This window comes from Prionailurus bengalensis, chromosome D2 (genome assembly GCF_016509475.1).
Source record: "Prionailurus bengalensis isolate Pbe53 chromosome D2, Fcat_Pben_1.1_paternal_pri, whole genome shotgun sequence".
Taxonomy (NCBI): Eukaryota; Metazoa; Chordata; class Mammalia; order Carnivora; family Felidae; genus Prionailurus; species Prionailurus bengalensis.
Genome location: NC_057351.1, coordinates 28906852 through 28920060, shown reverse-complemented (window position 1 = coordinate 28920060; position 13209 = coordinate 28906852). Strand labels below are relative to the sequence as shown.

The following is a 13209-nucleotide window of genomic DNA, read 5'->3' as shown; positions in this document are numbered from 1 at the left end:
TCCAGTTCTCTAATGACAGATTCCTTTGTTCTCTTACCTAACCCTGTGCTGATACCAACCTCAAGGCTACTTAATTGTGTTTCTGCCTATATTTCTATTTATGTGGCTCCAACAGTATCTTTTTACTTAAAGATAAGATCTTCACCCTCTATCCCACTCAGATCTTGAGGCCTAATCAATATAACTGCTGCTAGGTCTTCGTTAGGGATGTAGGAAAGCGGCACCTCTATTTCAGATAATACATAAATGTGCTACGATTTGATTTTCTAAAAGGAAATGCATGCACACACTGTAAGTAAACACATTTCTACTTCCGTACAAACTATGCCATGAGAAGATAGTGTACACAATTTTCTGAACTCTTCGAAAACAAAACTGGATGTAAATATTTAAAATAAATATTACTTGGCAACTGTGGACATTTTGCTTACAATACATCAAACTTGTATTCTAGATTCTAGTTTTTTAAAATTAGTTTTTCTCCCAAGTAACACAGCCTCTAACCTGGGTATCATCATAGTACTTATATAAACATTGTACCACAAACCTACTCAGATTTTACCAGAGTTTACTGATACAAAGAATAATTTTTAAAACTTAAAAAAAAACATTCCAACAGAGTTAAAAAGAAATTTCATAAGTGACAAGTAAACACGAGGTTACATGCCCTAAGCCTTCCTCAGAAAGTTGAGTGGCCTGTCCAACACATGTGTTTATTGTGGTTTGAACATGATCCGGTGCTTGCCTTCAGCTGTTTTCTTAATTCAGTCACTCAGCTACAGAAACAATTTACTCACATTGGGATGATCCACAGCAATACCAAGGAATCTGGGAGATCTATGACAGAGGAAGTCTTCACTTGGAGGATAAGCATCCGAAAATGTCCGTGCTAGTAGATTTGTGTGAAATTTTATATTTCTTATTTTCCCATATTGCTATGGATTTTAATACTTTAGAAGAAATTGCTCACATATACCAAACTTTCAATAAGTTTTGTTTAAAGTTAATATATTTACATTGACTTACCTCCCTCTCATATCAGACAAAAAGAAAAAAAACCCTCTATATCTTATTTTTAAAGGACAGAGACATGTATGTATCTCCTAACCTTTGTTAATGAGAATAATATGCCAAAGACAAGCTCTTGTCCATCCAAAAAGATGTATGTATGCTGGATTATAGAGAGTCTTATACAAACCCCCTGATACAATGTAATTGAGAAATACAGTTAAATCCTTGCAAAACTTCTTTTTCGTCTAAACGGTATTGAAAATGCTGGCCCAAAACTAAAATCAAAAACATTAAAAAAAAGCTATAAGCTGAAAATCTTTTTAGTTTTTAAAACTAAAAACATTTTTAAAAACTATAAACAGAACACCTATTTTAAAATGTTACCCTGAAAAATAAATCTGTGTTTACCTGGAGGAGAAGCGCCATTCCGATATCAATCAACCAGGATCATCCAAAGTCCAAATCTCACTGCCTAACTGTGTCAGCCACAGAAGTATCATGAAGGAAATGTGATACCACCCTAACAGAGTAATGAAGGGTATTTACAGGGTTCCGTGGCAGATCCAGGGGACAGTCGTTTAGAACAGATTGCTCTTTGAGATCAACTTTAATAACTCAGTCTGCACGATGTTCTTATCCTGGAGGGATGGTGGGGGTGGATAATGACTAAGATGACTAAGGAAATAGACTTTCTTGATCTTTCATTAGATTAGATGAAAAGGAGAGTAATGATGGAATTTTAAAGAATGAAGCATAAGAATGGACAAAATATCCATACACAGGATGCATATGACATGTGTAAATACCTTTTTGATATAAAACTAAGAATATGGTTAATACATTTATTAAAGTAAATATGAGAAAAGAATTATTATAATACTTAATGTATGTGCCTCCAATTTTAGAGTAATTAGATTATAGCTTTACTTTGTGGTTTCCACGAAAACACAATAGGACTTCCTTGTGCTTTTGATACAGAGAACACATCAACGTCTACACTTTAAACAAAAATTTTTTTTTAATGTTTATTGATTTTTGAGAGAGCAAGAGACAGAGTGTGAGCAGGGGTGGGGCAGAGAGAGAGAGAGAGGGAAGGAGACACAGAATTTGAAGCAGGCTCCAGGCTCTGAGTTGTTAGCAGAGAGCCCGAGGCAAGGCTCGAACCCACAAACCATGAGATAATGATCTGTGCTGAAATCAGACGCTTAACTGACTGAGCCACCCAGGCGCCCCCTCAACGTTTACACTTTTTAGAAAAAATTTATTTTTCCAATAAGAAAATTTGCATCCCAGGGCGCCTGGGTGGCTCCGTCGGTTAAACATCCAGCTCTTAGTTTCAGCTCAATACTTGATCTCACAGGTTTGTGGATTTGAGCCTGACTGGACAGTGCAGAACCTGCTTGGAATTCTCTCTCTCTCCTTCTCTCTGCTCTTCTCCCATGCACGCATGTGCATTCTTTCTCTCTCTCAGAATAAACTTTAAAAAAAAATCTGCTTCCCAGAATTTTTAAAAAGACCATCTGTGATTAACACTAAGTTACTGAAGAAATTTAAAAAAATTAGTATCATGTATGTAATCCCGATTACTGAAGAAATTAAAAAAAATTAGTATCATGTATGTAATCCCGAGTATACAGTTGATTCCCACTTCTTACCACATTAATATGATTATAATAGCACACATATAAACATATCATCTCAGTAGAAATAAGTTAACATTTCTTAGCTCTGTGCTGGTTACTAGGCTAACCTCTTTATGGACATTGTGCTTTATTTCATGTATTCCTCCAACAGTCAATGAAGTAGATACTGTTATAATTCTCAATTTACAGATCAGAACCTGAAGCTTAGAGGTTAAAAATTTGCCCAATGTCACACAAATGAGTAACTGAGCCAGGATTAAACTTAAGGCCAACTGTAAGTCTATGTTCATAGCCACTGCAAATATTTAAATACATTTCTAGTGTACTTGTGAAAAAAATTAGGGATAAAAATGAACAAACAACATACTCTCTTTTAGTCAGCATTTTAGAAGAATGCTATATAGAATTTTAACTTTATAATTTTTCTGACTGAAACAACCTCTGAAGTTTTTTTGTATGACTAAATAAGTGAACAAAAAGAGGAGAAAATATAGAAGGAAAAAGGCAAATGCTCTCTGACAGACTCTATCTGCGATATTTTAGCTGAGAACATGAATTGTTATAAAGAATGAAGCATTGGGTATTAATGCTGAAAGGTAGGGCATTGGAAGACAGTCTGAATGCTTTGACAGACTTATTATTTTTTTGTTTCTGTTTATGATAGTCATCTTGCTGAGACCATTTAAAAGCTTTGCTCTTCTGAAAGTAAATTTAAGTGCTCTGGTGTTACTTCTCAGCACAGTGATATGGGTCAATAAATATTTTGCAAGTTAGGGATAGGAAACAACAGTTGAAATATTCTCTCTTAATAACATTAGCACTGAATATCTTAAATGCCAGTATGCCAGGCTCTGGGTGATTCCACTCAGATTCTATTTTTGGGCAGCACTGATAGCTCAGCAAGCCAAAAACAAAGTTCAGTGTTCTTACACATGACCCAAATAATCACATTAACACTAACGGTATGAAGGAAAGGAAATGGGAATTAACATTTCTTCCGAGTGTACTCTAAGCTGGGAGCAATACTCGGAGCAAGGTATGTTACTTGTGAGTTATAAGGAGGAAATGAAGGTTTAAAGAAATTTAGTTTTCCCTAAGTCACCCAACCAGAAACCTGCACAGCTGAGTGAATTCAAACATAGGTGCTTTAGTTTAAAACACATTATCTTTCAATTGCATTTTCATGAAGAGCAATTCAATCATGCAGGTTAGTTCAAAAATCAGAAATCACCCAAAGAAGGAAAGTCACCATTAGTTTTATATGTATTGATGGAACAGAATTTATATGTATTATATATGAAGAGCAATTCAATCATGCAGGTTAGTTCAAAAATCAGAAATCACCCAAAGAAGGAAAGTCACCATTAGTTTTATATGTATTGATGGGCAAAGGGTTATTAAAGCTATGGCTTTGATTTTGGAAATTTGGCATTTCTCTAACAGAAGCCAGAACACAGAAAAATAGCATATGACTATGTCTAGGGCTACGTTCTCAAAGAAGAATTAATAAAATTGGTTAACTGAAATAGCAAGGGCCAATACACATCCCTGAGTAGTTATCTTATTATCCAAAATCTGAATTGAGTAAACCATGAAATGAGTAAATGTTAAATGGAAGTGACTTGTTGGCAAGGAGGGAAGAGTACAGAAGAAGAGTTTGGAGAATATAAACCATGAAAAACTCAGAAGGAGTTTGTATTGTATATCCTTAACCAAATTTACATTTTTATTTGCATGTGGATCTATCCATTTGGTGTTTCTTGCTTTAGTTTTCTTTTTTTATAATTTTTTTTTCAACGTTTTTTTTTAAATTTATTTTTGGGACAGAGAGAGACAGAGCATGAACGGGGGAGGGGCAGAGAGAGAGGGAGACACAGAATCGGAAACAGGCTCCAGGCTCTGAGCCATCAGCCCAGAGCCCGACACGGGGCTCGAACCCACGGACCACGAGATCGTGACCTGGCTGAAGTCGGACGCTTAACCGACTGCACCACCCAGGCGCCCCTTAGTTTTTCTATCAAATAAAGACAGCATACTTAAATGCAGGAAGACCTGAAAAATGTTTTCTTGTTTTGCCTTTTCATTCATTCTGCTCATCATCCAATTGCTCTTCATTCCAAACTGAGAATGAATTGTTAAAACCGAGTCTGTTAATATCTTAGACCTACTTTCCTTTTATTTCTAGCCTAGATAATAGCTTTAATTTAAAATGTGGATGATAATGTCAATAAAAGGGATAAGTACATATATAATGTCACAGAGAAGTTAAACACAAAAATTTACCATGGTGTAAACTGAGCTGGGGATAAATCTATTTGTACATAGTCCACTTGCCTGACAGTTTTGTGCAAATTTCAACCAAGAATAAGAAAGGCTTAGTATAAACAGAAATGTGATCATCTCAATCCCATAAAATATAAACAACCTTTCTGGTTTTACCTGTCCTTCTTCTACACAAATATGGTCTCCAAAAAGTTTCACCAGTATTTCTTGGCCTTTTCTTTCCTTTCTGCCTTTGTTCATTGTTTCTTCAAATTTTTATGTAAGTAAACAACTAGTAGCTGTAATATTACTCATATTACTGAGTCAAACTAATAATTTCATGTATGTATTTATGTTTATCTATTTAACTAGATCAACTCCTTGAGAATTAGAGCCATAAAAAAATTTCTCTAAAGGCTACAGAATTCTGGTCTCATGGCATGGCACAAAGTAGGCACTTAATAAATATTTCTCCATAGCATGCCATGAAACGATGCATTAATTGTTGAGTTGTTCTAAATTATTCACTCAATTCTACAAATATTTACTCAACATTTATTGTGTTTCAGGAAAGAGTAAATGATCTAAAGTCTCAGCACCATTAACTGATTTGTCATTGGTGGTTATGATATTAGTTTAACACAGAAATACTATTAAGCATCAGTTCAGTTGAGGAAGGGAGCTAAAAATTATTGGATGCTCATTGTGCACCAGTCATCAAGTGAAGAACTATATGTGCTTTGGCTCAATGGATGCTCACAGTTCCTAAGATAATTGATATGCCAGACCCTTGCTTTTGGAAAAGGTTTGGACTTTGCCCAAGCTTGCTTAAGAGTTCTTCCGTAGGTGTTCCAAAGAGGCACTTTCATTCCTTTGCATCCTCTTGAACTGGCTTACTACTATTTTTGCTGCACCCCCCGCCCCCACCTTTAACCTTTGCATAACTTTTGTTTTTCATCAGGTCCTTGCCTTCTGTTTACTCCATAAAATCAAACTCTTTTTTGCTTCCATAGACTGCTTCTTTGAGTTTGGGTCTTCAGGACCCTACTGCCCAATGCTGAGGGGCAGTTCTGTCTACTCTCATGCTCTGATTTTAAGGGTCAAGTCACAGACTGAGCTCCCTATTTTCCCAGAAATAAGAAGTACACTTAAAATACACATAATAGTCTCTAATTTAGATTAAGAGTTCATCTGTTTGTGACTGACTCCAAATTGGATGTCCTGAAAGGCAGAAAAAGGCAGAAAAGTCAGGATGAATTACTTAGCTCTCTGAATGATGCTAGCTGACCCAGCCCAGTGTCCACATCAACCAAGCTTTGTTGTTCATATTTAATACATAATTTAATTTGACAGCCCAGGAAGTATGGGTCATTATCCCCATTTTATGGAGGATGAAACTGAAAAGATTATATAGTACTGTGGTTTTGCAAACTCAGGGATCTGAAAAAGTCTCAGGAAGCACACCTTGAGATTGTCCAAGGTATACTATATTATTATACTACTTTTATGGAGGAGGAAACTGAAGATCAGAGAAAAAATTTGCACAAGGCCACTCAGAGCTGTGATTCACACCCAGCTCTACATGACACCAAAGCCCAAGCTCTTCTCTACTACACCACACTACCTTTTAGAGGAATTGACGCTATTAGTAATGCCTTTAGGAATCAATTTGAGACAAAACAAAACAAAACAAAACAAAACAAAACAACTCAGAAGATATAGAATAACAAGAAGGAGATCTCCAGTGATACTGGGGTTATGTTGATTTCTTACAAAGTCCTTCTGAGTCCTTCTGAGTCCTTGGAAATTTGGATGGTTCATGATCTTTGACCAAAGAAACAACTTAAAGGTATTGAAGCAATAAATAAATAAATGACAAGTCCCTCTGTGCATCTCTATCTGCAAATTACTAGATGTAGTGAAATTAGACACGAGAGACCATATGGTTACTATATTTTAAGTAGGTGTATGCTTAGCCTTTCATCTTTTTGAGGTTATTTACCATCACATATTGGTAATCAGGCTTTAATAAAAACAACAACAAATATGAAACCAAACCAACAGTACTTGCCCTTGAAGTCTTTATTATGATTATTTTGTACAGAAGAAAATTAAGCACTAGAATTCCCATACTACATGTAGATATGTGTTAGCAGTAAAACCCCGATTGCCAAGTCACCTTATTAATTTAATTCAATAAGAGTTATTTGGGGGGACACCCCAAGCTTTATCTGTTGGCAAAGTTGGAACAATAAGTATATGCCAAATGAGACATCATGCTTTGAGTAACTGAGTATAGATGGCAACTTAAAGAAACATAAAAAGTAATTATAGATAATTTTCTATTTCTAGATGGTAGTTATAGCAAAATTACTGAGTCTTAGGAGAGTATTCATGAGAACCAATGATTTTATGTTATTCATTAAAACGATCTATTTGCTCACGAACTTTATTTTAAAGGTCATTCATTTCAATGTACTAAAAACTTTCTCCTTAACTACTGGGAAATCTCATAAAATAGAGACCAGATTTTCAAAAATATTCTTATCTGCCATCTTATCTGGCATGAATAGCAACTGTGAGATTTGGGTGATCATTTATTATATTTACATTGGGATAGAGTGATTGACAGGTTTTATTTTATTTGATTATCTCTCCTCTATTAATTTAGAAAGATAAGGTGAGAGAATGTTTCCAAGTTCAGGTAATGTTTAGCTCAAACAATGAAAAAATAGATGAGCAGAAAAGTAATTGTAAAATCAATATCTTTAAGTACCTTAAACTTAGAATAATGATGCACATGAATCAAATTTAAGAAAAGATTCATCACCTCTCTCAGAAACAAATAATAATAATAACTAGTACAGAGAGATGAATAATTTTAAAGTTGAGACATTAATATATGCTTCTTGGTTTGCACACAGAATTAAAAACAATATATTGTGGTATAGTAAAATGGTAAAAAAAAAAATCAAATAAATGCGATAATTAGGCAGAGAATAATCGTATTGAGAGTTGGCTTCCAACTACATCACTCATTATCTGAGAATCATTAGGCAAATTATTTAATCTGTTTCCTCATCTCTAAAAAATGGAGGAAATAATAGTTTCTACATCATTGGACTGCTGTGAGAATTAAGTGAGTTAGTACTCTTAGAACAGTGCCTAGCTTCTAGCAAGTGGCCAATAAATGTTAACCACCATGACTCACATTTTCATTATAAAAAGATATATTTTAAGTATTTATCTGTTAATCTAGCTTTGTGAAGTCACAGGGAGTGAAGTAGACATGGTTGTGCTAAGCTGTGAACCCAAAGGAAAGGCCAAAGGCTGAATGAGCCTCCTAGACTGATGACTCAGACACAGCAGTTCAGGTTTCCAGACTGATTCAGTCCTTGGCTTCTCTCCTGACGCTGACAACAAGAATGCCAATTAGTGCCAAGAGTGATGAGTTTTTGTAACATGGGGTGCTGTGCCTTAGGGATTCAAATCAGATCACTTACATGTTGTATAGAACACCAATAGTGATCAACCAAGTTCAGATTCAAACCAATGACATAGAGGTAAAATGCTTCATATCTAGTTACCGTGTTCCTAAACCATCTGCTTCTGAATTCTAAATTCTCAACTCACCCACTGCCAATGGGCTAAACATAGCTAAAGGATTTAAATTATAATTTGATCTGACAACCCAGGTATCAAACGAGCCTTCTTTAGCCAAATAAGTAGAGTGGTGACAAATATCAGAGCAGTATATCCACTCTATGGTATGTGCTTTATGACAAGAAAATAATAATTGAGGGTACTGGTAAATATCTTATTTCTCATCTCATGTAAAAAAGGATGTCAGCATAATATTGGTATTCAACTTAGGCTAACAAAAGAATTATTAAGGCTAAGTGATTTAGACAGGAGGAAGGTAGGGAAGTAAGGAATATCTGAGTTTTTCCATGATTCTGAATTATCTAATAGACTAATGTTGAATGCATAGAAAGATCATGCATAATAAGATAAATCAGATTTAGATATATTTTTTAATAATTTTGTAATGTTTATTTATTTTTGAGAGAGATAGAGAGAAAGAGAGAGAGAGAGAGACTGACATGGGGCTTGATCTCATGAACCATGACATTACGACCTGAGTGGAAGTCAAGAGTTAGACGCTTAACCTACTGAGCCACCCAGGTGCCCCCCAAATTTACTTATTTTTAATTGTGGTAACATATACATAACATAAATTTACCATTTTAACCATTTTTAAGTGTATGGTATTAAGTACATTAATGTTGCATAATCATCACCACCTTCCATCTCCAGAACTTTTTTCATCTTGCAAAACTGAAACTCTGTACCCATGAAACAATAACCCCTCATTCCCCTTTACATCTAGCCCTGGCAACCATTTTATTTTTTATTCCTATAAATTTGACCCCTTACAGTTCCAGGTAACCTATTATGAACACGCAAAAATCTTTTTGTGTTTTTAAAGAAAGCTTAGGGGAAATTTTCTTAAATTGTTCATTTCTCATCAGTCTCTGAAGTGTAAGGATTCTGCCTTGAGGGTCTACAGTAGGCTAGTTCTAGGTAGTCTGAGTTTGTAGAGTTGTGAAATGGCTTGTACTTCGGATAGGAGACAGGGGCCTCCAGGCTGTGATGTGATTTATGATTGGATCTTCTACCTTGCCAGTGCCCAGGACAATTCTGCAAACTATGGCAAGAAAGAGTCATTGGCATGCCTTTCATGTCTCACCTCCTTTCATCTTTACACAGTTGTAACCACTTATTTTGTTTGTTTGTTTGTTTTCTTTGAAAGTTCTAAAGAACAAGACCCAGTAAGATTATTTCAGGGCAGCACAATTTACATATCACAAGGGGATTTTTATTTGTGATAAAATACTGCTGGCTATATTTTTACAGCATGGTTTTGTCAAGAGTTGAAAGGCACTTTATAATATGTGAGAGCAAACACAGCGAACTACAGCAAAGCTAAAAGCAGTTTCCTAATTCTTTTAAATACAAGGAGGAATTAAAAAGTATTGTGAGGACACCTGGGTGGCTCAGTCAGTTAAGTGTCCAACCTTTGATTTCAGCTCAGGTCATAATCTCATGGTTCATGGGATCAAGCCCCACATGGGGCTCTGTGCTCATAGCGGAAAGCCTGCTTGGGGTTCTCTTTGCCCCTCCCAGGCTGGTACACGCACGTGCACGCTCCCTCTCTCTCTCTCTCTCTCTCAAAATAAGTAAATAAACTTAAAAAAAGTCTCGTATCTCCCACTTTCAATCCAATGTAAATTTAATTTAAAAAATGTTGTGGATCTCTTGAGTGATAATAAATTTAATTTTTAATGTATTGATTTAGACAATACACATCAAGAAGCAACCATTAATTTAATACTTATTTCCAACAAATTTATGTTTTATTAATTGTAATACTATCTAGTAAATTATATGTTTATTCTGTTTTCAGACAGAATGTACAAATGTACACATGGATTTGTGGACCAATTATAATTGCTCCATGGCTGTCTGGGGGTCTTAACCACAAGCTGTAAATCACTGACCTAAGAAAAAAAGCGGGTTCTAACTCCATCTCTCTCTCTCTAGCTATATGACCTTGAGCAAATCATTCTATAGGCTTCAGTTAATTCATCTTTTCAGTTACTGAAAAGTGAAGAAGATGTTTTGTTTATTTCAGGAGTTTACAAATATACATGTAAAGTATTTACATTCTAAATGTGAGATAAAAACAAAAACCTTTGAAAGTGATATATAAATATGATAGAATTTTATATTACAGGAAACACATGGAGGTATCAGCAGAGCACCTCAAACACTCCGAAAATTAAAATAGAAAATCAGCATACAATGACTAATGCATGTAAATTTAGACACTTTCAGAACAACTATCATTCCAATATAGTTCTAAGGATGTTCATAAAGAACTGTTTGTAAAAGCAAAAAAATTAAAGGCAGCATACTTTTTAAAATGTTTTTATTTATTTTTGAGAGAGACAGGGAGTGAGTAGGGGAGGGGCAGAGAGCCAGAGACACACACGGAATTGGAAGCAGGCTCCAGGTTTTGAACTGTTTGTTAGCACAGAGCCTGATGTGGGGCTTGAACTGGTGAACTGCTAGATCATAACCTGAGCTGAAGTTGGATATTTAACCTACTGAGCCACCCAGGTGCCCCCAAAGCATACATTTTTTAACATAGAAAGATAATTATGATATGTAAAATGTAACAAAAAAAGCAGTCTTCAAAACAGTGTTTATAATATGACTCTTATTTTGTAAAATTCTGAAGTAAAATATTCCAAAATGTTAAATGGTTATATTTAGGTAGTGGAATTATGGAAGGTTTTTCTCTCCTATTTTTTCTCAGCTGTACTTTTTAAATGCTTCTAATAAGAATGTGTTATATTTATAAAGAGAAAAATAGTAAAAGTATCCCTTAAAGGCAAAAAAACCCCAAAAATCCAAAACAAAACAAAACACCAGGAACAAAAACAAAAAAAATTCCAAGGACACCAGAAGAAAAAAAGAGCAAAATTTGGCTATAGCCTAATTGATGTTATGTATCTATCAAAAATATGTGTGAATATAAATATAAATACATGTCTACATTTTATCTGTATTTACATCTACATCTATATCTATATCTGAGGAAGTGATCAGAGTGACAAGTAAGAAAGGGAAATCAAAGAAGAAACAATCAGCAGTGTTCAGTCAAGAGAGAGTCCTGTCTGTTCCTGACAGCGGTGCTGGGAGCCCCAGGCCAAAGCTGCCAGATGCTGTGGCCAATTACCTGCTTTGTACCAATCCATGCTCCTGCAGCAGCATTCTGATTTAAATTTATTATTTTTTTAAAATAGATTTCTGTCTTTAATTTTTTATTTATTTTTTAACATTTATTTATTTTTGAGAGACAGAATGAGACAGAGCGTGAGCGGGGGAGGCTCCAGGTTCTGAGCAAGCAGTCAGCACAGAGCCCTATGCGGGGCTTGAACCCATGAACCGTGAGATCATGACCTGAGCCGAAGTCGAACACTTAGCTGACCGAGCCACCCAGGCACCCCTAATAGATTTTCTTCTAGAGAAAAAAGTTGATAGGAGAATATAACATTTGGTTTGCTCTAAAGCCATCTTTCTGGTAAATTAACAAATTGGAATGTTGGATGCTGTATTACTTTTGTGGGAGTTTGGTTAATGTAAGTACTTTGCTAAAGGACTGGATTGCTGTAAGAAATTTTGAAAAACAAATTAGGTTTCTGAGTTTGGACAGTTGAAGGCCAGGTAATAGAACCTAGTGATTTTATCAAGGTAATTACAAGCCATAAGATCTTAGGACAACTAAATGGACTTCCCTAAGAAGCAATCTTATAATTCAGTGTGTGACCTTTAGCATGAAATAAATACAGGGCAGAGTGTCTTGGAGACCTTGCCATAAGATATTTCCACAGTATGAACAATGGGGATGGCATTTTAGCTGTGATCCAACATATCATTCTCAGTCTGGAGTCGTAGATAAATTGAGAATCAGAGAAAGTAAGTCAGTTATCCAAGACTGAAGTTGATATCAGCCTAAACTTGGAATTATAATTGGTGCCTCCTAGTCCAGCATATGAAACTGTTTTCCACAGCCTTTATGAAATAATATCATAGCTGTAAAATGCTCACATCCATGACTGTATCTTCCTTCTTTGTTTTAAGAAGCATTTATTGAGTAACTAGTATGTTTAAAGCACTCTGCTAGGTTAAGATTGATTTTCTTCAAATCTGCTCTGTATGTTTTATAGTATGAGCAAATGTTTGACATTGAAAGTAGGGTAGAGGAAAATATGGCTATTTACTAAGAATCTAATACCTGCCGGGCAGTGTTCTAGACACACTACATCTTACTTCATTTATTATTTACTATTATTTATTATTTAGACGTGTACCATCTAATGATATCTTGAAGTGTTGCGCTTCACCCCATCAGGTCATATCCAAGATTATCTTGAACTAAAAATGATCCTTACTGAAAAGCATTTATTAATCACATAATTACATATAGCACTGAAGTGCCACTATAACTGAATAATCTTAGAGTAATGGGCTATAAACGCTCACTCTCAATGGAGGCTGGAGGCAATGACAGTTCTCCTTTAGGATGAACCAATGGTTAATACTCCCAGTGGAAAAGAGTTCTCTTCTTTGTAGCTACACATTTAAACATTACCCCTGACCCTCCCAAAAAGCTTACAGAAGACTACATACTGTATGATTACATTTAAATGAAATGTCCAGAACA

General features: G+C 35.3%; 1 protein-coding gene across 2 annotated transcripts in view; it reads right to left on the bottom strand.

The window, feature by feature from the left end:
• MYPN (myopalladin) overlaps positions 1-13209 on the bottom strand; it is a 106245-nt gene that overhangs the window by 91881 nt on the left and 1155 nt on the right. Inside the window, exon 1 of one of the 2 annotated variants that reach the window (XM_043596465.1) lies at positions 1420-1578. The exons of the other annotated variant lie outside the window; for it this stretch is intronic. The gene's annotated coding sequence lies outside the window, so the exon portion shown is untranslated. Of the gene's footprint in view, positions 1-1419; positions 1579-13209 lie in introns of those variants that run through there. 2 annotated transcript variants of the gene reach the window in all.